At 37.6% G+C, this 24934-nt stretch overlaps 1 protein-coding gene across 4 annotated transcripts in view; it reads right to left on the bottom strand.

The window, feature by feature from the left end:
- The window catches only part of LOC126372157 (uncharacterized), a 56892-nt gene extending 38144 nt beyond the window's left edge, over positions 1-18748 (bottom strand). For 3 of the 4 annotated variants that reach the window (XM_050017789.1, XM_050017791.1, XM_050017792.1), the window contains exons 1-2: positions 18591-18748; positions 2482-2550 (exon numbers count right to left, since the gene is read on the bottom strand). The gene's annotated coding sequence lies outside the window, so the exon portion shown is untranslated. The remainder of the gene's footprint in view (positions 1-2481; positions 2551-18590) is intronic. The other variant, XM_050017790.1, reaches the window with a different exon arrangement.
- Positions 18749-24934: the final 6186 nt, after the last annotated feature.

The following is a 24934-nucleotide window of genomic DNA, read 5'->3' as shown; positions in this document are numbered from 1 at the left end:
CTCTTTCTTCCATACCGTGTTAACAACGGTTTAACATTTTGAAGGTTTTCTTAAAATATATGATTACAAGCATTTTCGATCAATGAAAAAAAGAAAACATTTTTTTTTGTAAATTGCTATCTACATTAGTCTACCAGCGAACATTCACTGGCTATGATGATGAACCGAATGGTGATGGTTAATGAGAGAGAATCAACACAATGCCTTCGTTCCACTTTTACGATATGTCCGGAATGATGAGCAGTTGAAACTTTCAGCAATATTTCAGCCAACTTTCGGCTTGAAGAAATAGATGGGTACTATTTGTTCAGCCGTTGGTCCCGGTTACTACTTACTGATGTAAGTAAGTAGTCGATACATGAGCCATGTCAGGGGCCTTTGGCGGCTCAATGGTAACCCTGACGCTAGGGTTGATGAGGTTGGTACTCCGCCTCACAACCCACACGATAGAAGAAGAGAAGACTATTTGTTTTCTTTATCATTTTACTCTGTGGTCCGGCCATAATCCATAATCCCTTAATCGACCTATTCCAAAAGATACTGGGGGGTTAAAATGGTCACTTTGAAGCAATTCATGTAAGAAAATAATATTGCTATTTGACATTTGTTTGCATTGCGCACTTACTTTTATATGCGCAAATGTCAAATTGGTAGTCGATTCGTCTCGCGGTCCGAACTACTTGCGGTCCGAAACGACTAACGACCCAGTTCAGTAGGAAAGCATTCTTTGTTTTACTATAAGTTCCGTGTTTTTAAGGTTCATCATATCCATCTTGGGACTTCGTATCAGCGGTGGCTGCAAGTTGTCTTTGATTGCTTGTGGCTCTGCCCACCCCATTTGGGATTACGGGCGTGAGTTTATGTATGTATGTATGTATGTATGTTCCGTGTTTTTGCGTAATTTTTCACACACATGTTTCTTTACCTGATATTAAATTTATAAACCGGTTTAAAATTTACCTAACCCGCAGTTAAGCAGTAAAAAAGGAAGTAAACAATTATTTCTTGCATGTTTGAGCGTATAGAATTATATGTTCACTAGTGTTGGATGATACTTATTAGTATTATTCCAGCCTGTTTTTAGAATAATGAGGTAGGTACTTTGCAGGCTACGTTCCTAAAAACCAATATTGTAGATGGCCTAGCAAAACGCTTGTGTGGGACGCCCTTAGAAAGCACTGACCCACAACCGTAGAGAAAGGGCCCTATTGAAATTGCTTATTACTGACATCGATTCACGATTGAATTGTATGAACAATGAGCTCACTTTGTTTAGATTCCTGTGATGTTCTTCTATCGTGTGGGGTCTAACTTACGCAACTCGAGTGGGATTGCTCGATTGTGTGTGAGAGTGAGTTTTGCCTCTTTGGTTGGGGTTAACAAAGAGGATTTGTACTTGTGGTGTGCCCTAAGCTGGTATCCTTTGCCGATCTTATTGTGCAAGAGGGTTCATATGCTATTGAACCACCGTAAGCCCCTGACATGGCTCATGTAACGACTACTTACTTACATCAGTAAGTAGTAACCGGGACCAACGTGCCTTCCGAAGCACGGATCATCTTACTCTCGGACAAGTAGGTGATTAGCCTGTAATGTCCTAACCAAACTAGGGATCACAAAGTAATTTTTGTGGTATGTTCCTACCGGGATTCCAACCCGGGACGTCCGGATCGTGAGCCCAACGCTCAACCACTGGACCACAGAGGTCGTCATGTTAAGACGGCTTTTATTAAGTCTGCGATCAGAACATATATTGCATCTGTTTGAATGATAGGTAGAACAACATTTCCAATTAGAAAGGGCCCTTTATTACTCAATCACGTTAGCAAACTCGGTAACTTTAGAAAAAGCTTCGGAGAAAGGTTCTATAACAACCTCAAAAAAGTTGTCTGTTTGACTGCTAGGGTACCAACGGACTTTTTGGCGGGAACGGAAATGGGACGGTTGCTTTCTTCATTGAATAATCTAAATAATTAATACGAAGTGGTGTTTTGTGCTAATAAGAAGTTAGTGTGGTAATACAAAGTTAGTCGGAAAACATTCGCGATACTGTTATTATATCGGAATATTCAATAAACAAAGTGTACCTATCTACATTCGCTTCGGTCATCTGCAAGTTTTCTTTTGATTACTTTAGGCCCATTTAGGGCTCAAGGGAGTCAGTTTCCGTGTCGAAGAAACTCCAGGCAACATTTCTCGATCTAACTATACTAGCGGTATATAAAGTTGATGGTAGGGCTGGCAGAGGAAGACCTAGAAGGACTTACATTGACCAAATTGGAGATGTCTTTAGAAAAGGTTTAGTACGATCTACTACGAACCGGCGTGCGTGTATGAAGCGATTGATGAATGTGGAGGAAGCAAGAGAAGTGTGTCAGGATCGATGCAAGTGGAATTCTATAGTCTCTACTTACCCCGGTGGGAAATAGGCGTTGGTTTATGTATGTATGTATGTAATTATCTAACTCTTAAACCACTTACCGCTCTTTCGCAGTGCTGTCGCGTGTAGCTCCGCACTCGATACTCGTTCACTTTACTCGTATTTCTTCACTGCGACAATAGAAAGCAACGTTAAGACCACAGCAAATTAAAAAAAAAAATAACCGAACCTAATTATAAAAGAATTCGCAAATTGAGAAGCGCCTACTTAGTACGCGATCGTTAAGGAATTTTGAGCGTTTCGGAATTGAGATAAAAAACGTAAGTAATAAAGTTTTGCGCTAGATATCTCTGACGTGGTTAGAGTTTTGGATAAGTAAATATGTTTGAGGTTTCTTTTAAACTAATAAATTAAATTAAAATCTATCTTAAGTCAAAAAAAAGTACTTAACAGACATTTCAGGTTATAGAAACCTCGAAGGTTTATACTAGTCTACTGCGAAGGTGACAAGAAAATATTCATTTTTCTGAAACCTTTTACTATTCTGACAGTCCTACGCAACACGCAGGTTTCAGAAAAAAAAAATATTTTCTTGTCACCTTCGCAGTAGACTAGTATAAATAAACCTTTTCTATCTGTTTGTCCTACCCACCATGCTAGAGAATGACAAACAATTACCTACTTCATTTGTATTCATAAAACCATATTGACCGAAGAAATATATTTAGCTATGATTTATAGTTCAGACAGGAAATGATTTCAGAATGAGAAGTTTTGCGTGAGGTATTAGTAGATGCCTAAGTCCTTCGAGGATACAGGCGTAATGCTTTGTTATATTATGTTAGTATTGGCCCCGATTCCTGCAGACACCTCCTAATTTTATTTTAAGTTATACTTACCCGTCATTTTCTTATCAGCCGAAAAGGAAAGGGTTGGATGATTGTCAACAAGTTAACTTTAAAACGAATGAATAACCCGCGCGAATAAAATAGGCATCTCACTGGTATGCAATCCGTTTGACGTGCTGTCTACTTAACTTTGTCGGGTTATTGGCCGATGTAAAATTTATAGACGGTTGTTTTGGATTTCTGCTTACAATTGACGTGTGTTCCATAAATTTTATGCCTGTCGATTACCGGTCCCTTTCTTTTTCAGCGGATAAGAAAATGACAGGTTAAACTTAAAATAAAATTAGATGGCGTCTGTTGGAATTAATCGGTCATGTATGTATACATTAACAACTTATATATGGCCTACTGGGCACAAGCCTCCCCTTAATCAACTGGAGGGGGCAAAATAATCATCATACAAACTCGCTCGACGTAGAGGGAAAATAAAGCCACTCGCCGTAAAGAAACTCGCCGTAGTGGGAGTCGCCGTTCTGTGAGTCGCTGTCAACGCCAGAATAGGGTAGTTTCCAACTAGTAAAACAGTTATTTTATACTAAACTTCAATACACGAAATAACTACAGGATTTTTATGAAAAGCAACCGATGACGTCATAGAAAAACGTGATAAAATGTCGCACTTATTATTACATTTTTCTTTATTAAAATTCATAAATAAGTTAAATAGAGAAAAGAAAACGTGTTTTGTCACCTTTAGATTCTTTATTTAGTATTAATCAGACCTAGGAAACTACCCAATTCCAAAATATAGCAAACATATCTCTCAAGTTCATGCCCCATTTTCAGTAAGTAAGTATATGAAGAATTTATTCTCCTATCGGATCATTTTTATTTTAAACAGATGATTCGTCCGGTTTTGCTTTGAACACTCCTACGACCTTGCAATCCGTGACACACAGTCAAAATATATAAAATTACGCAGTCATACTGAATATAAGTATAAAATTATACCCAATGAATCAATCCGTCGTAAAAATGCTCAAAAACCGCGCGGTGCGCTGCGCAAGCGACTATGACATCATGTTTGCTGTCCCGCACCTAATTATACTTAGGTATAATACAAAATAGTATGTAGTACGGTCACGGGCATTAATGTATACACTTTGGTACCATGTCACATTAACTTTTTTGACAAATTGAACTGTAAGTCTCACTATATGTCAAATATGTTAGTGCGACAGAGTCCTAAAGTGGGTACATTAGGTATATTGCTCATGACTGTACACGCGAGTACATTGAAGGAGAGTTAGTATACTCGTAGGTATTTATACTTCACATGTTACACAGGGAATAAAGAAAAAAAATTAGAAAACTGCTTATCATAATCGACCATATCCTAAATTGTAATTATTTCGATCTCTATTATGATGGACCTCCTTTTTGTATGATGTGGAGACTGATAACCTGTGCGATTCATCATAACGACATAACAAAACATCTCGCCTGTATCACGGAAGGGGTAAACAGAGGTGCACCTATAGATATACTCAATAAGTTTATAAATTGTGTAATACAAACTGGATTTAAAAAAAAGAAAGGAAAGCATGAAATAGTAGGACTACGGCCCTGTGCTGGGAGGTTTTCTGGCCACGTGTTTCCCTCAGCGTTACAGATTCCGATGTGGTAGTAATTTTACAGCTAGTTACATAACTGGCTGACTATGTAAGCCAATTTTGAAAAATATATTTTTTTTTAATTTTACTCCCATTGCTCGCCAACTAGATATGTTTAAGTGCCATTTAATACGGGCGAGCCTTTTGCCATTAACCGGGCAGAAATTCTGGAAACCACGTGATATATATTATTATCTATGATCCAAAATCCAAGTATAATGAAAGACTTTCCAGGCTACGTTCACCAAATCTTTTTTTTTTTATTTGTTTTTTTTTTGTTTTGGTTTTCCCCGAAGGGTAAGGCAAAGGGAACTATGCCCATACAGCCCTGTCTGACGTATTTTTTTTCTTGATGATTAATGAAATGATGAAAGGTGATGATGATGAAACCTAAGCCCCCACCCTCGGAGTAGACTCCTACTCCGAACCCCAAACGAATTAACTCAAAAGTCCGCATAAACTTTTGAGTTATGAAGCGGCTTCCCGGCACGAAGCGAAAATAGGCAGATATACTTTGTTTATTGAATACTCCAATATAATAACACTCGCGAATGTCTTCCGACTAACTTAATGCGATCATTAACCACAAAACACCACTTCGTATTAATTATTTAGATTACTCAATGAAGAAAGCAACTGTCCCGTTCCCGTTTCCCGCCGAAAAGCCCTTTTTTATTTGGTTATTTTGTCCGTAGGACAGGCAAAAGGATCATAGCCCATACAGCCAAGTCATGTGTTATATTTATTTATTTATTTTTAGTTATAAAATTCATATAAGGTTTAAACCAAGTCTGGCGTATTTTTACAAAATTAAAGCCGAAGCCAATTCACCAAAAACAATTATAGATGGCTTTTCTCATTACTCGGGTACATAATAGGCTACTTGACAACCTAGTCAAATGAGATACTGTTTACGAAACGCCAAAACGAAAGTTTCCTTTGGAGTTTGCTTGGAAATACCATCCTGTGACGTCATCAATAAAAGCGCTCAAACGTCGTACTTATTGTTACTTAATTCGTAAATAAAATTCGAAAGTAAGTCGAAAAGTAAAATGAGATTGATTTTTGAACATCAAAGACTGGCTTATATTTCTAGATTGGCGTTTACAATTTATCTTTAACTCCGTCAAATACTTACCCAATTATTCCAAAATACAATGTAACGGCAGAAGCATAATTTATATAAAAATAACTGTTGCTTGATATTTTGATCACATTATGTATAGAATTACGTTGCTACCTATATAGCTTCTCTTTATTTTGATCAAAATAATAATGGGTGGAAGATGTAATTGTGTCTGGGTGTAATAAAAAGAGTCATCATTTATACCCAAAAACAAAGATAATAATATAAGATGCATATGTCTGTTATCCATGAAATTAGAAGGTTAAACGAAGAAAAATATATAGAGTTCCATCATATTAGATTAATAATTCTCTACATTCGTCCTTTACTACATAATAGGGTTAAAGTGAGACAAAACACAAATGTTTGTTTTAGCGATGGTCGTGTAATCATAGATTAAGGAATAATACTACCGGCAGTATGTTGTCATCTGTTCTGTACACACATTACGAATCTCTAAGTCGCTGGGAGTGTCCGTGTTGATCAGACGAGCTTCACCACTGGTGGGTTGAATAATACACGATAACAAATACTTTGACCAAATTGGAGATGTCCTTAGAAAAGGTTTAATAATACGATCTACTCTGAACCGGCGTGCGTGTATGAAGCGATTGATGAATGTGGAGGAAGCAAGAGAAGTGTGTCAGGATCGAAGCAAACCGAATTCTATAGTCTCTGCTTACCCCGGTGGGAAATAGGCGTGAGTTTATGTATATGTATGTAACAAATAGTTTATTGCACAAACAGGAAAAAGCAAAATACAAAACAAAAGAGAAATAGAATGAGCACAGTAGGCGGCCTTATTGCTAAGTAGCAATCTCTTCCAGGCAACCTTTAAGTATAGGAGATATTTAATATTATGTAATTAATATAGCGGGATATTGCAGAATGGGAGTACTTGTACGTATAAAAATAAATACAAAGATAGATACACTTACGAGTACATAAACTACATAAGTAATAATAATGCACATGTAATTGTTATAATTATTTAGATTGTTACTATTTTATAAAAATAATCTTATATATTTTTGATTATTTTTTATAAAATAGTAACATTTTAAAAAATAATCAAAAATATATATACAAAAATAAATAAATAAGTGTTACAAAAAACACATGTCATTGCTTAAAAACTAGATATTAATTACATTATTGTTATAATAAATAAATATCAATACTTACTTACTTAAACTACTACACATACTATGGAACAAAAGGAGTAGATAGTTTATGAAGATGAAGAGGAAAATTTATACGTTCTTACAAGAAGATACCCACTGACATTCCAAATTTAGGTAGGTTTACCTTTAGATAATTTTGACCAATACTTAATACAATTTAGCTTTTCTAATTTAATAGTACGATCTACTGAACCGCCGTGCGTGTATGAAACGATTGATGAATGTCGAGAAAGCGAGCGAAGTGTATCAGGATCGAAGCAAATGGAATTTCATAGTATCTGCTTACCCCGGTGGGAAATAGGTGTGAGTTTATGTATGTATATGTACTTAATACAATTAAAGTGCCGTCCGAAGCACGGAATCATCTTAGTTCATCGGTAAATCGGGTGATTCAAGCCTGCAATCTTCTTCCCAAGAAGGGTCCACACATACTGATCAGAAGCTTTGTAAAAAAGTTACTACTTACAAGGTTATTGGCTGTAGAAGACAAGAACACAGATAAGGATTGTGTCCTTTTTAACACGATGGACAATTGTTATGGGCGTTAGGCTGATACCTTGTCACCATAAAGTTCATGATATTTTAGGACTTATTCGAATCGCGTACCTAATATAATAATAATAAAAACGTTTATGTATAGGTAGCTAAGTTGATATAGCTTGCCAGTTTCTACGCAGTACAACATTCGTCGTACCGCGGACTAAGAACGCCGATGAGTCACTATCCGAGCAAAAACTTCGAGCCATTAGCAGGCCCGGACTGAGACCTGCAACCGGCACGGACATTTGAGAGACAATCGGCCCTCTACCACAGATTAGGTAAGTTACTACTTTCAAGGAAACACTGTAATTGGGTGACTTTATCAACTATTTATTAATTCCCATCGTAATTCTTTCCACAACAAACGTCTCGTAGAAAAGTCGGGGAAGCCAATCCAACCCCGTTCTTCATTTGTTTCATTCGCCGCGTAATTCTCACTTTCGTTCCCGCCTTTTCTGTTTACTTACTTTTTAAATTAATTATATAGTTGTATAACATTTAAAATTATAAATAAATTATATATAATTAATAATTATTAAAATAAAATTCTAAATAATATAAATAATTAATGCTATTTAATAATAATAATAATAAAACACTTTATTGCACACAAATTCACAAAACATTTACAGGGTAAACTTAAGGGTAATATTTTCATTCATTAAAATACTTTTAAATTATAGGCCCGTTTGCTTGGACGATAAATAAATTCCATCGATTCGCAACTTTCAACTTTAATGTAGTTAATATTTATGTTAGATATTGAGATATTATTTAGAGAATAAAATTTCTTATAAATTATGCGTGATCATGACACTACGTAACCTCTGGTACGTGGGAAGGTGGTAAACCGGCCGCGGCTTCTTGCGGGACCATCACAAGTTTGAACTATTGGTGCCGTGTCGTTATCCGAGGTGGACCGCTGTGAGGTACCTGAACCTAAACCACCGCAAATTTACTAAAAGAAAATATTTATTCGGAAAATATACACAATTACACGCATTGTCTTGTGGTACTAATTAAAAATTGAATTATAAATAATGCCGAAACGGCTGCAGCTCTGCAAATGCCATAGCCTGTAATAGATTTACTGAAATGACGTGTGACGTAGACGGATTTCTGTATTTCTTTATTTATTAGTCGATGGTGAAAGGTGTGAGTAGGGATGCAAAACTTTTAAAAATATCGATATATCGATATCGATATTTATCGAATTAAGTCGATATTGATATATCGATATATCGGACTGGTGGGACGATATATCGATATTTCTTTATTTATTTATTTTATTTATTTATTTATTTGTACACAATGACACAGACACAAGAAACATACAAAGAAAACAGATAGTACAGGCAAGCTTATCTCTAAACAAAGAGATTTCTTCCAGCGGACCTAAGTGACAAGAGAGACTTTCAACGTATAATATTATATAGATAGACATACATACGCGTACAAATGATTTAGAAATTACTCAATTACCTATACTAATATAAGACACAATATTAACCTAAACCTACAAACCACATTTAAATAAATTATAATATAATATATATTTCATAGATATAGAAACATATTATATACTTTCTATATTGGTTTATAAAAATACACACTATATACAATATATATACCTAAATAAATAAGTAAATAAAATGCATACAAATACGACTAATGCAACTCAAGCAAGACTCAAATAATAATCCTTCAAGTTCCTTTTAAAACTACCCACCGTGTCACATTCCCGAGTGACCCTGGGTAGCGCGTTCCACAGTTTGACGGCCTGCACGGTAAAAAAGTCACCGTACATTTGCGTAGAATAGGGGGGAGTTTTCAGGTGCAAGTTGTAAAGGGGACGGTGAGTGCGACCAGATGAGGCGAAATACGTCTTTTTCTGGATGTTTGTGTTTCATATGTGATGCTAGATTGCTTGTATTTCCAGATGTTTTAATTCGTTTATTACAAAGTGTGCAAACGGCATCACTGTCTTCTTTTTTGAAATACGACCACAGTTTACTTCTCTTCATATTAACGGTAAATCAACAAAGTCAACAAACAAGTACAACAACCAACCGCCGTTACGACCAGAGACAACTTTTTTTTGTTATTTTCGTCCACTCTGAAGAAGAGGCAAAGGCACATAACCCATACAGCCTAAGACAGACTACAACACAACAAAATCGGTTTTAGATAGTCAGTGTTGTGTCTTTTAAATTGGGTGGGGTTTTCGATATATTGATTTTTTCGATATTGATATATATCGATATCGGCGTTCGTCGATATCGATAAATATCGATATTTTTAGGCGTCGATATATCGATATTTATCGGTTTTCCGATATATCGTTGCAACCCTAGGTGTGAGTACTGAGAATACGTCTAACAGACATGAACGGAAGAGAAATACGTGTTCCGCAGACTCCACATAGAGTAGGATAAAGGCAGGAGGATGATGATGAGTCGTTGGTCGAACGAGCCAGCAGCCATACAACTTGGCCAGTGGCGACCGGTCCTCCGGGCATCCGGCCCATCGGAGCATCTGCCCGATTTTCCCTATTACCAGTCCGGGCCTGGCAAGATGTCTTGAGATCTTGAGACGTAAAAAATCACGCCTTTTAACTGTAAATTGAATCAATTTGTTTGGTGATAAGTTACTATTTAGTCGCGTAATTGTATCGCTCAATTTCTGAGAATAGAATAAGTATAGCAATGTGACAGATAGATACAATACATGCCCGTTGTTCCTGTCGGGGTGGGCAGATACTCCAATTAAATTTTGCAGCATGGGTTACTTCTAGAAGTTCTCTTTAAAAAGGGACTTAACATTTTGCTGCGCTGGGGGATTAAAAATTTTGGGATTAAATTTGTTTGCATTGCGCACTTAGTTTTATATGCGCAAATGTTTAATATTGCTTTTTTAGATGAATTGCTTTCAGCAAAATGTTGAGTTGTCCCTTTTTAGAGATAAGGTTTACCTAATTATTATTTTCACTCCTCGTCATCATCATCAGCATATTGCAATCACTGCTGGAAGTAGGCGTCTCCCAAGGCGCGCCAGAAAGTCCTATCCTCAGCCTTACTTATCCAGGCGCTTACAGCGACCTTCTGCAAGCCGTCCTGCCATCTTGCCTGGGGTCGACTCACACTTTTTCCCTAGTCGCGGTCTCTACTCCAGAACAAGCCAGCGGTTGTCGATTCTGCGACAAATGTGGCCAGCCCCCTGCCACTTGAGTTTGCTAACCTTCAGAGCTATGTCGCTAGCTTTGGTTCTCTGTCGGATCACTTCATTTCGGATTCTATCTCTGAGAGATACCCCACGGATTAGACCCACTGCTAGTGTCCACGTCTCCGATCCGTATGTCATGACGGCAAGAAAACACTGGTGAAGACCTGAAAGAAAGTCTTCAGACTTTCGTCTTCAGATTTTGTGGTATCACACACGAAAATAAATGGCGCTACTTTCTGAACGCTGCTCACACATACACTCACTCACTCCTATGTACGATATGCTGCAAAAGTACAATCAGTTTCTTGCAAAGCAAGAGCCGCTTAAAGTAATCAGAAGACAACTTGCAGATGACCGAAACTTGCAGATATCTACCTGGAAGGTACCTATCGAATCTAGGGACGATAAGCTGCAACAGCCTAATCAGTTTCTTGCAAAGCAATAAATTAACTGGTTGCACTTAAGACCTCCTGGTTACATATCGTTTCTGTAATAGACCAAAGACACCTACAAAAACTTAAATTTTACCAAATTTATACTTCCAAATTTATACTTATTTTACAATTTTTTTTTAATTTCACCAAATTGTAATAATGTTTCCTATCCACTGGTTGCCTGGAAGAAATTGCTGCTTAGCAATAAGGCCGCCAGATTGTACTGTATCTATCTTCATCTGTGTGAATCTGTTTTGTATGTTGTGTGCAATAAAGTATATTTGATTTGATTTGAAATTTTATAATTATGACAACTAATGGTTCATAATTTCAACACTGTTTACAAATAATTCGCTGGGCTCAGTGACTGACCTTTTGCTCTTTGGTCGTACCTATACCCACTCTAAAATACATGTTTTCTTCTAGTTCTATTAGTAATATTTGTCTATAGGGAGACATTCTAAAGGGAGACAAATAAGTCTAGGTGCCTTAGTAAAATAGGTTTTACAGCAAAAAATGCTGTTACGAAAGGCATCCCTTGGTACACCCATAATCAGTCTATTTAGATACTCTCATAATTAACTTCAATTACGTTACTTGAAGGTTGAGTGCGATGACCACGTACATTTGGTGTGGAGTAACCTTAACAGTTTAACGATGTTAATCATGCATAGCGATCGCTCGAGAGAAGACATTGACCGCGAGAAAATTTCTCTTATTTTATGACGCGTAAGCACACCCCGGTCACTTCATACAGAGCACTTCGTTATACACAGACACCGTTATCGTACACGCGCATCTGTGTGTGTGACATCTGACGATTGAAAACTAAAGTAAGACCGAAGGCTCACTCACCCCCTTCGGTCTTACTTTAGTTTTCAATCGTCAGTAAACCTAGCTCAGCCGTTGGTGGGGAGCGGAGAGTTGCCGTTCCACTCCTTGTTCTATGGCGTACGTAGAGATATAAGTAGACATTCATTACGCACAGAGACGCACGTGCAATTACGTCCTATTTCTATAGGGGTGAGCAGAGAAACCAATATAATACATTTGGGAAAATTCCTGCCTAAAATTGACGTGTGTTCCATAAATTGTATGCCTGTCGATTATCTGTCCGTTTTTTTTCGGCTGATAAGAAAATTACGGGTCTATAACTTAAAATAAAATTAGGAGGTGTCTGCAGGAATAGGGGTTAGTGGGTTACCAATATAACATTGTGACCGGGATGATAAGAATCTCTAAAATGGATTGCTGATATTTTTACCCATCAGAAAAACATAGAGCAACACAGAACTCCGATTTGATGGAGAAATGATTATTGAGTTGGCTCATTTTATACAGCGGTACAGCTTACCACCTATCAACGTTGGTCTAACAGAAAGCTCGGTGAGGTGTAGATACTTAGTTCATCTTGCGGTAGACGTACCTCTGACTTTCTCGATTATGTTATGTGTGAAAATTTATTTAAATATATATATCGGTTTACTAGATTACAACAGTAAGCCTGCAAGAGACAGTCAGGGCCACTTTACGCCTTTTTTGCTGCCCACGCGCCGCCCACCCGTGGAGGTCTACCAGATCAAAATAAACATTAAAAACTAATATTGAAATCTATACCATTAAGTATTTTATTTCGCTTAGAATTCCGCTACCAAAAACATACAATGGATATATTATATCACGGTTTGTATGACACATTGTTCCTCAATAAAAAAAAACATAAAACCATTTTATATCAACTTACGTTATGTAAAATGACAGTTACACAGAAGAGAATCCGATTTAAAAATGCAATTTTTAATTTGTTGAAAACTGGCTGACTAAAGAGCCAAACTAGAACTTATCCGGTAGATACATACATACATAAACTCACGCCTGTTTCCCACCAGGGTAAGCAGAGACTATGGAATTCCATTTGCTTCGATCCTGACAAATTTCTCCTGCTTCCACCACATTCATCAATGGTTTCATACACGCACGCCGGTTCAGAGTGTATTGAACCTTTTCTAGGGACATCTCCAATTTGGTGAATATACTTACGCTCTGCTAGGTGTTCCTGCCCGCCCTATCCTAAACCTTCGCTTTACGTACCGCTTTCGTAATTGAAGGCCAAGAAGGGCGTATATTGACCAAATTGGAGATGTCCTTAGAAAAGGTTACTATGAACCGGCGTGCGTGTATGAAACGATTGATGAATGTGGTGGAAGCAAGAAAAGTTTGTCAGGATCGAAGCAAATGGAATTCCGTAGTCTCTGCTTACCCTGATGGGAAACAGGCGTGATTTTATGTATGTATGTACCTTTCTAACGACACTATTCACGAAAGAAAACACACTCAAATTACGAAGTGCTGACAACAAATTAGCAACAACCGAAACAGTGCTAATGTATTTCAGAAATGCAAATAGTATGCAAGTTGTCGCAACGTGAAACACGTAGGATGTACTTGACAAGGTCGGAGAAAGGTTTTTTGTCCAATTATATGACATGCAGTGATGAACTTTTTTAATATTGCTGTGGTCCTGTGGTTCACCGGCTTGTTTCTCAAATGGGAAGCGCCGGTTCGAACCTCGGTACCTGACGTTCGCTACATAAACAGCCCCTGGGCACAGGCCTCCTCTCAATCAACCGGAGGGGGTCAAATTGCAATATTGCTTTCTTAGGTAAACACTGTTTCTGTGACAAACTCTTTATTTTTCACTTTCCTTCCACCGACTGTAATTGGAATACCATTGTATTTAAGTCTATAAATTATGTAATACAAACTGGATTTAAAAAAAAAGAAAAGAAAGGAAAACATGAAACAGTAGGACTAGGGCCCTGTGCTGGGAGGTTTTCTGGCCACGTCTTTCCCTCAGCGTTACAGATTCCGATGTGGTAGTAGTATTACAGATAGTTACATAATATGTAATTTAATTTTTTGACGTTCAAAAAGCGCTAACTTTGTAAGCCAATTTCGAAAAATAAATATATTTTGATTTTTGAATTTTTAGGTGAATTGCTTCGATGTGGCCATTTTAACCCCCCTCGTCAAACGGGAGTTGTCGTTTAAAACTTATATGGATACTCGTGCAATGTGGTGGGAAAATCGCCTCTTGTTATTAATAACATGATTCTGTCTTTGACTTGACGAACAGTGAGTTTAGTTCTTTGTTCTCATATCCACAACACAGCGGAAGTCATACAAGAACGCCTGGTACGGCATAGAATAAACTATAATACCTACCATGTTATAGAAGGGACATTATTAGTCAAAATCAGTTAAGTACTTTTTACTAAAAAAAGCACTAAGAAAAAGCACACTGTGACGAAATAGAAAAACGTGATAAAATATCGGACTTATGACGTTTTCTTGATTAAAATTCATAGTTACTTAAATAGAAAAAATAAAAAGTTTTTCGTTAGCTTTAGATGTGCCTTTAGTATCTAAGTACACGACGCTATTGTAGAGAAACATAGGCATAAAAATGTGATCGTTTTAAATTGTATTCCGACAATCATTACGACTTCGTATCAGCTATTGTTTTCTGATTAGATAACTGTGGCTCTGCTCAGCCCATTAAAAATCGCGGGCGTGAGCTTATAAATTGTGCCTGCTGTGTAAAAAAATATCCGCTAGCAACAGTTCATCTTAGCACTGTGTAAACTAGGTTATCTAGACTAAATTCATTGTACAAAGGCCTGACTTTCATCTGAGCTGTTGCAAAAGTATGAAACCAGGGAGTGAAGAGCGAGACAAAAAGTGGACAGCAAACTGATTCAGGGGTGACTGACCTGAAGCAATGGTCTGTGTCGTTACCTATCTGGTTACATCACTACCATAATGTTGTACTGTTTTATTTCACAGACGAATGTAATTCACGAGTGTTATGATTGCTATGGTAGAGTTGGGAAATGAAATCGAGGATAATTTTGTAGTTTTTAAGACCCCATTTAGGACTTCGTATTTACTTGTAGCACCGTCCACCTCATTAGGGATTACGTGCGTGAGTTTATGTGTGTATGTTTTACAGACGAATGTAATTTACGAGTGTTATGATTGCTTTAGTAGAGTTGGGAAATGAAATCGAGGATAATTTTGTAGTGTTTAAAACCCATTTAGGACTTCGTATTGATTAAATGTGGCTACAAGTTAACTTGTAGCTCTGTCCACCTCATTAGGGATTATGTGCGTGAGTTTATGTGCGTATGTTTTATTAATTACTTAGTTACTTATTGAACTTATCTTGTTTAAAGGGATTATTACACTACCTACCCAATGAATTGATTGTAGGTATAAAATCTATGGCGGTGTGCTATTACACTGCCTGATCCCGATGTATCGGGCCCGATGTATTGGGTAGTGCAATAATAAGGCATTAAATGTAATTTACGAGTGTTATGATTGCTGTGGTAGAGTTGGGAAATGAAATCGTGCATAATTTTGTTGTTTTTGGGAATAATTATGTTTCATTAACTAGTTGCAAACTAAAATAAATTGTTTGCATTGCGCACTTACTTTTTTATTATGCGTAAATGTCAAATTGCAATATTGATTTCTTAGATGAATTGCATCGGTGTGGCCATTTTAACCCCCCTGGTCATATCGAAGGTAAGTAAGCTCTAGGTATTAATAAATTGCTGTACTGCATCTATAACAGATGGTAGAACTATTATTCTACTCATTTCCGCTCATCAGAATAATGGGAGCACAAATTAGTTACGATTTGGCAGGGCTACAAATCAGTACCGTCGACAGAATAGTCAATATTAAACTGTATATAACCATAGCATAACAGGGTAGGTAGGTATACAGAGCTAGAGGTAACGTCCCCTTACCTAATCTTCTATCGTGTGGATTGTGAGGTGGATTACCAACCCCATCAAACCTGGTGTCAGGGTTATTACTGAGCCGCCATAGGCTGACATGACTCATGTAACGACTACGTACTTACATCAGTAAGTAATAACCGGGACCAACAGCTTAACGTGCTTTCCGAAACACGGTTTATCTTACTTTTGGGTATAAATAATGACCCTTGTTATTACACCCAGGCACAATTACATCGTCCACCCATTATTCTGATCAAAATAAAGAGATACTAAGTATATGTGATCCAAATATGAAGCAACAATTATTTTGTATTTTTTAAATAAACCGAGTAATGAGAAATTAGGTCCCGGTAAAATAAGTCCCGGTTGCTACTTACAGTAAGTAAGTAAGTGAGTAAGTAATCGTTACATGAGCCATGTCAGGGGCCTTTGGCGGATCAATAGTAACCCTGACACCAGGGTTGAAGGGGTTGGTGATCCACACCCACACACGATATTTTCAAATTCTAATTCAAAAATAAGTATCTTTATTCACTAGGTAACATAGTTACACGTTGAATCGTCAATTTTTAAATAACGAACGTCTCATCCGCCTAAAACTACTGCAGCTTCTCACAACCTGTTAGGTATAGAAGAAGGTAGGTAATTATCATGTAAAATCTCAACAGCGCCACCTATATTATTTTTGGGGAACTTAGTCTGGAAAGTTCTTCATTAGACGCGTAAAGATAAATATGATGCACTGGATACAAAAAAGAAGAGAAAATATAACAAAGTAAGAGGATGCATAAAAACCCTATAACTAACTCGTAAACTACAGCTTCATAGTGTGGTAGCTATGAATCAGCGCCAATGAATGCCGGCTTAGAAAATGTAGGTACCTATTATTTAAACGTCTTTCAACGCTTTAAGGCTGTACTAAGGAAACTCTGATCAGCATTAAATAAGATTAAGTATCGCAATAGAGTCTAAGATGACGACTGTACAGGGTGTTAGTGACATCGTAACGAATACTAAGGGGGATGATTCAGACCATGATTCTGAGTTAATATCACGTGGAATTTTCCATCGAAAATTCATGATTTTTTTTAGTTTTTTAATATTATTTTCAATTCTATACTTTTGCGATGGAAAATTCCACTTGATATTAACTCAGAATAATGAACAGAATCATCCCCCTCAGTATTTGTTACAATGTCACGTACACCCGTCCAAGTATGTACATAGCAGGCATGGGTGTTAGTGACACCATAACGAATACTGAGGGAGATGATTCAGACCATGATTATGAGTTGATATCAAGTGGAATTTCCTGTCGGAAAATTCATGAAAATTTTAGTGTTTTTTAAAATTATTTTCAGTTACATATTTTTGCGACGGAAAATTCTGCTTGATATCAACTGAGAATCATGGTTTGAGTCAAGCCTCAAAGTTTTCGTTACGATGTCACTAACACCCTATATTATTGAGGTCGTCAAAGGTACATCCATCGCCAGTGAACCAACTACCCACACCTCACCGAGCTTAAGAGAGTTATCAAAATTATAACAACCGAACTCAAGTGAGAGTCAAATATGAGAAAATAATTTAACATTTCGTAACAAAAGTGAGAAGACTTAAAAGGTCTGCGCGTGGGCATCGAGCATTCATGGAGAAAACAACAGAACGCAACCTTTACCGTTAAGTTACACGGATATATTCTCGTTGATAATTAACATAACATTGCCAAAGTAAATACTTAATTTGTAGGTGGTAAAGCCCTTTAAAATCCAATCTACATTGTGTTTTATCTATTATCTGTAAAACTGGACCTTCCGAGGTTAAAACAGAAAAAACAGGAAGGGAAATGTTTGTAAATAACGAGGATAGAGGCGTAATACTGGTGGTATTAGTAACACCTCCCATTGATTGGGCACTCGCTACACAGCGAACATTGGCGGTATTTAGGCCAGCAGAGCGGCGCGGGCGCAGCTCGGTCGGCCACTATCGCGCACACGTGAAAATCTATTTTTTATCTCACACTTAGCAAGTGCAGGTCGCCGCAACGTGATGCACTCGCTTTCATATTTACTCATTTGGCAAAACTCAGTGAAATCTGCACTTTATTAGCATTTAACACACATTTTCGAAACTGCTCCCGCGCAATTGGCACTGAATTCGTTTCACTAACTCGAATTAGGAACATTTAGTGACCGAATTAAGGTACGAACACACATGGCGAGAATTGAATTTCCACTCCGGAAAAACATCACAGCGGAAAAAGCGTAAGCGCAGCGCTCCCAGCTGCAGTCAAAAATACGCCACTAAATATAGCGCGGCGGAAACGTAATCACTAGATGATTGATAGGGCAGAAGGAGTGAAATGGACTCACCAGAATCATGCGCTCGCTTGCAACACGGCGTTAGGTTCGTGTTATTTCACTGAAATTTATTTTTGTTCGCCGCTAGTCGCTTGCGCAGATTCCGGTCGTGTGGTGTGGCGCCCGCCCGGGCGGATTGCCGACTGACGCGGCGCGCGCGCTGACTCGCACTCATCACCAGCACTGTGTCTGAAACACCTAACACTGTGTCAAATATCTGCACTTATCTACACTATTCTCAATAACACACGAGTCGACGTTGTTAGAAAACGAAAGTCAATGTTTGCGGTGATTTGCATTGCTAGTCTGTTTGTAAAGTGTCCATTAGCATTTGAAGGAGTGTTAAGGACATATACTCGTATGAGCTCATCTAAAGTTAAACACTAGTATAGCAGGAACACGATGCTATTCAACCATTCTATCATTCGTCTGTGCGCTACATCTTTTTGTTCAGTTGTATTGACTTAGGTAGATCATATTTGTAAAGCTCCTCTTCAATATAGGTAAATACGAACTGCACATTGCAAATTTAGGAACGCATATTGCAGTAGATTTATACACACACGCGCAAGGAGGGAATTTCCAGGCTGCGTTCTTCAAAAACAATATACCTAGATGGCGCTAAACAGATTTTCCTCCGTTTCATCATCATCAATTTAAGAGCCACGCTCTTGTCGGTGTAGTATTTTCCATTCCAGTCTATCAAAGGCCAATTCCTTGACTTCCCTATAAGACACGACGTTAACCTTTTCTTTAATCTGTTCCATGTAAGCTCTTCTTGGTCTTCCCCTTCCTCTCTTTCCTTCTATGATGTTTTTAATGAATTCGTCGTGTCTTATTAGGTGTCCAATCATCTTGCCTCTTCTGTCCTCCGTTTAACCTTCTAATTTCATGGATAACATACATAATTTCTTCTCCTCAGCCTTAACCTTGCGAAATGAAGTAAATTCAAAAATGTTATATTGACCTTCAACAAGTTTATCCATGATAATAAAATTACGTTATATAAATGATTCTGATTTCTTTCGTATTAGCCTATTTGGTAATTAGTGAGACTTTCAATACAATTTGTCAAAAAAGTTAATGTGACATGGTATTAATGTGTATACATATTGATGCTAGTTACTTGGTTTTCGCGTATAACTTCCCCATCATGTTGGAGAGACCCTAATCCCGTCTGAGGTAAATAGTACAATTTATTTTTTGTTACTCCCAGTCCAGTAAAAAAACTAATAGGGTAGTTTCGAACAATTCGAACTAGTCAAATCAGTTACTTTTTACTAAACGTACGTACACGAAATTACTATGGAATTTGTATGAAAAAACGTCACAAAACGTCGCACTTATTATTACATTTTTCTTTATTAAAATTCACAAATAAGTTAAATAGAAAAAAGAAAACGTTTTTTTCAGTTTTACATCTGCCTTTTATATTATTTCATAATTTTTCTATTCTATGATATAGAAAACTACCCAATTCATCATGAACATTCAGAACATTCATTGCGGAGTTCATACAGCGCCTTGAGAGTTCAATACAATAACGCGTTCAGGGTGCTGTTTGGGCTGCCGCGTTTTTGCAGTGCGTCAAAAATGTTTGCCGATCACAATACAGATTGTTTCTTTGCAATTATTAGGAAGAGGTGTGCATCGCTATTGAGGCGCTTACGTTCCAGCTCAAACGGCATTCTGAGCGTGTTGACTGATAGGTGGGACTCCCCACTGCTGGGCCACTGGATGCGCTTACATACTGAAGTGGACTTGCAGATACCGGTGACCAGGCGGTGGGAACCTGCTTATTAGTAATGTGTTGTGTTAATGTGTACGTTTTCTTGTTGTTTATAATTGTCGAGCCGTGTCGTGTGTAAATGTTATTTTATTTTTATTTTTATCGTTCTATTACTAACACTAGATTAAGTTGTTTATTGCTTGTTACTAACCACTATGGAACATGTCCGAAATAAACTCTTTTTATTTATTTATTTATTTTATTGGATATGGCTCCGGAAGTGACGTAACAACAATGGCAGCAAAGCAAAGCCGCCCACAGCCAACTGTCACGTAAGTGAAAGGGAAATTAACATTCAATCGGCTGCGATGCATTGCCCGCAATGCTGCTGGGTTATGAGTTATTATAATCAATTGGTTATGCCAATTGGCAGAATGAGTTATGGTATCACAAATAAGATCGCGCCTATTTCCCGTTGGGGTAGGCAGAGACCAAGTTTACCAGTTACTACGACCCTGACACCACTTTCTCTTCTACCCCCTCATCAGTCTTCTTCGTGGGTAGGCAAAGGTGTATGGTTGTTGACAATTGCAACATAAAAATACCTTTAAAAAAAAAGATAAAAAATAGTAATTCTTTACTTTTTAAATTATTTTTATATTCATCGATCATCTCTTTTTTATTGTGTTTTATCTATTCACTGAGCCTAGCGAATTATTTGTAAACAGTGGTGAAATTATGAACCATTAGTAGTCATAATTATAAAATTTGTTTTTGTAGGTCTTCTATCGTATGGATTGTGAGGTGGATTACCTACCAACCCCATCAACCCTGGTGTCAGGGTTATTATTACTGAGCCGCCCTGTAACGACTGCGTACTTGCATCAGTAAGTAATAACCGGGACCAACGGCTTAACGTTCTTTCCGAAGCACGGATCATCTTACTTTTTGGACAATCAGGTGATCAGCATGTAATGTGCTAACCAAACTAGGGATAACAAAGTGATTATTGTGATTTGTCCCCAGCGGGATTCGAACCCGGGACCTCCGGATCGTGTGCTCAACGCTCAACCACTGGACCACGAAGGCCGTTCTTGTAGGTGTTTTTGGTCTATTACAGAAACGACATGTAACCAGGAGGTCTTAAGTGCAACCAGTTAATTTATTACTTTGCAAGAAACTGATTGGACTTTTGCACCTTATCGTGCATAATGTACACGTATTAGAAGCACGGTTCGGACGCTTTTTTTTTAAAAAAAAAACTTAACGAATGTGACTCTAGGGTTTATCAGTATAATTTGATTATTGAAAGATAAAATATTAATCTCAATCTCACATTTTATTAGACAAACAGTTTTTTTACATCTGGTTCGAGGGAAGGATAGGTACATCATACGGCTGAACTATACAATACAAAATACATTGAAGTCTATTGTCACAACCGGAGTAAATTACACCGAAGGAAATACAAGAGAAGAATCAAAAAGCTTTGCATTCAACCTATTTATTCTAAAGCAGCCATTTTGGTTTAGGCCGCGCTTGCTTCCAAAACCGCGGGAAACTAAATTCGCGCGCATTTTCGGCCATCTTTGTTTTCATTTTAGGTTAGGTTGTATAATTTTATTCATAGCTTATTTTTTATTACAACTATTATTACACAATTAAAATTAATACTTATTCTGTCCGGTTTACATTATTCCATTATTTAGATAATTGTTTACTGGAAAAATGTGAATTGGGCATTATGTATTTCTCCGTACGGTGTAAATTACGTCCGTTATACAGATTATTTTACATTATCCATGGCATACATACAACCAAATAGGTATAACTTTTACATACTTTTTACATACACGCTATATATAAAATACTTACAGGCAGTAACTATAGTACAGTACTCCTTAATTATTCTGTCATATTATTATTTATGAAAGACAAGTTTGATTCAAAGCCGGAATCGTTTATAATATTCTAGGCACAAGTATATTTTTTTGTAAGATATCTATTGTCAATATGAACAGTTACAAGATATTTTTAAATAGATAAAGTAAACATGGAAGTATGTGAAAAAAGCATAACCCTCCTTCTGGTAGTCGGATAAATACAGATAAATGTATGTGACAATAAAATCATGTTATGTTAATAACTACTTGGCAAGTCGTAGCAAGTGAAAAGGATATGACAGGCCATAGACTTCGTGGAAGTGTAGAAAAATAATCGTCCAATCACCATTAGCATTGTACCGAGTATACATAAATCATAATATATATTGTATTACAGGTAATTCTTGCTTGATTTTTTCATAAATAGATTATTTTATTAAAATAGCAAAATAATTAAATGTGTAGAAATAATATCATGTATAAGTAACTATATATTATTATACCATACTTCATAACTATTATGGTGTAAATATTTACCGCCTTTGCAATAAAAAAAGAAGCGGGGAACGTGTTTATAAGTATTTAACAGCCAAGCTGCAAGTAACGGCCAACCCAAGCAAATGTCAATCATATTCTGGAAAATGGGATTTAAGTTTACTTGGGCGTCAAAATACTTATTTATTTATACACACCAATTGTTTTTTTATTGGTAAAGCGGTTTGTAAAAGAAAAGTATATGCATAAGACCTACCCGTAATTTAGAAGCACGGTCACTCACTTAACCAAAATAGTAGTATAGCCCAAAAAGTAGTATACCCCAAAGCACAATGAGACGATACCGAGAGCTTTTTTTTTGACGTGACTTATTGTATATTTGCCGCAGGTGGCATTAACTATTTGACGGGACAAATGGGGAGCGCTGAAGGCTCTCACCCGGTACAACGTTTTAAGACAACAGGCCTGAGGGTGCCCAGTTGGGCGCGAACCTCTGCTTAAGGCGTCGTCTGAGAGGAAAAATATTTGAAAGAATAGACCCTAGTGGGTCGTTAGCGATAAGCGCTGATTGAGGGAAGTCGTCGAACACGCCGGCGGGGTCGGTATCGGGGTCCTGAAGTGTTTGATGTCGCGAGCTGATTGGCTGCCTCTATGGCTAGAGTAATCGGGTCGTCGAGATCGTATATTAGATCCTTCGGACGCCGATACTTTTCAGTACCGTCCCTAAGTGGGATGTATTCGGAGATACCGGGAGCGAAATGGGAAACCGTTTATGACGGATTTCTTCTTGCCCAGGGATACGGGTGAAGACCTGGACCGTTGCAGAGGCGGAAATGGGAGCCATCGGTACGACAATGCAGGACGGAAGAGGCGAGTCACAGGGACTGTAACATGGAACCTGACAGAGGGCAGCAGTAACTGTCAGAACTATTCAGAGGCGGAGGACAGGAGTCCTAGTGCGGCTTTGTAATAGACTACTCTGTGCACCATCCCGCTCGCGTCAGACAGAGTACTGTGGAGCGGAAGGCAAGAGGGAAACCACTGCTCTATTTTTTCCTAAAAAGTAGCATGGAGAATGCTACATCGACAAGAGCGTGGCTCTTAAATTAGTGATGAAACCTTAGGTATGCTCCATACCTCCTCCATTCCAGTTGATTGAAGGGAAGCCTGTACTCATAAGTGGGACGTACATACCTATACGCTATTTACGTATAGTGTACCTAAGATTTTCACCACTATTAGATTAACACCCGAATTCTAAGATTCTATGGAACAGAAAATAATTAAAAAAAAAACACAAAGAAGTTCATGAATTTTCCGACAGGAATTTCCACTTGATATCAACTCGGAATTATGGTCTGAAGCATCCCGCTCAGTAGGTATTCGTTACGGTGACACTAACACCCTGTATAGTTGAGTTCTTTGTATGTCTAATGTAATAAGTGAAAATGTATGGTGCATAAATAAAGACTTTATTATAAGCAAAATTATGTTTTATATTTCAGGCGTATGCTAACAAAGCCCATGAACACTCACAGCACCGCCTCTGTATACATATACCTTAAAATGTCTCTTGAATTGTCCTAATAAAATAAGTGAGATTTTTCCATTAAAAAGGAGCAACTACTTTGAATAAGTTTAAAGTACTTACTTACATGCGTGGATATTGAGCGCTGGGGGGTTAAAATGGCCACATCGAAGCAATTCATCTAAGAAAGCAATATTGCTATTTGACATTTGTTTGCATTGCGCACTTACTTTTATGCGCAAATGTCAAATTGCACTATTGCTTTCTTAGATGAATTGCTTCGATGTGGCCATTTTAACTCCCCTGACATAACGGAGCATAAGGGTTGAAATGGTTGCTTATGTTTCCATCTCTTTCTGTTACTCAAAACCGTCATTTGGCAGAGCGAGAGGAGGCGATCGCATGCGGCAGAATCGACGAAGCGATAGCCTACGCGAGCGCTCGTAAGCATGCTATAGCGTGGTTCAACCCTAACGTAACATCACGCATGTATCCCCAAAGGGGTAGGCAGCTATGTTTAAGTCCCATGTAATAGCGCTGACCTTTAGTAGTAATTGGGTATTACTCTAGGTCAAAATTAGCGAACAGTGTGGGTCTGTTTGGTTTGCGCGTTTTTTTTTTGTCAGAAGAAGCTTTCATGTTATACAATACTGTCTTAGGTTGGACGGCAAGTCATTATTGCACACTCAGGTAAAAAAAAACTTTCAGCAGGATCACCCAT

The sequence above is a fragment of the Pectinophora gossypiella genome, chromosome 13 (genome assembly GCF_024362695.1).
Source record: "Pectinophora gossypiella chromosome 13, ilPecGoss1.1, whole genome shotgun sequence".
Taxonomy (NCBI): Eukaryota; Metazoa; Arthropoda; class Insecta; order Lepidoptera; family Gelechiidae; genus Pectinophora; species Pectinophora gossypiella.
The sequence above is the reverse complement of the archived record's forward strand: the minus strand, read 5'-3'. Positions and strand labels throughout refer to the sequence as shown.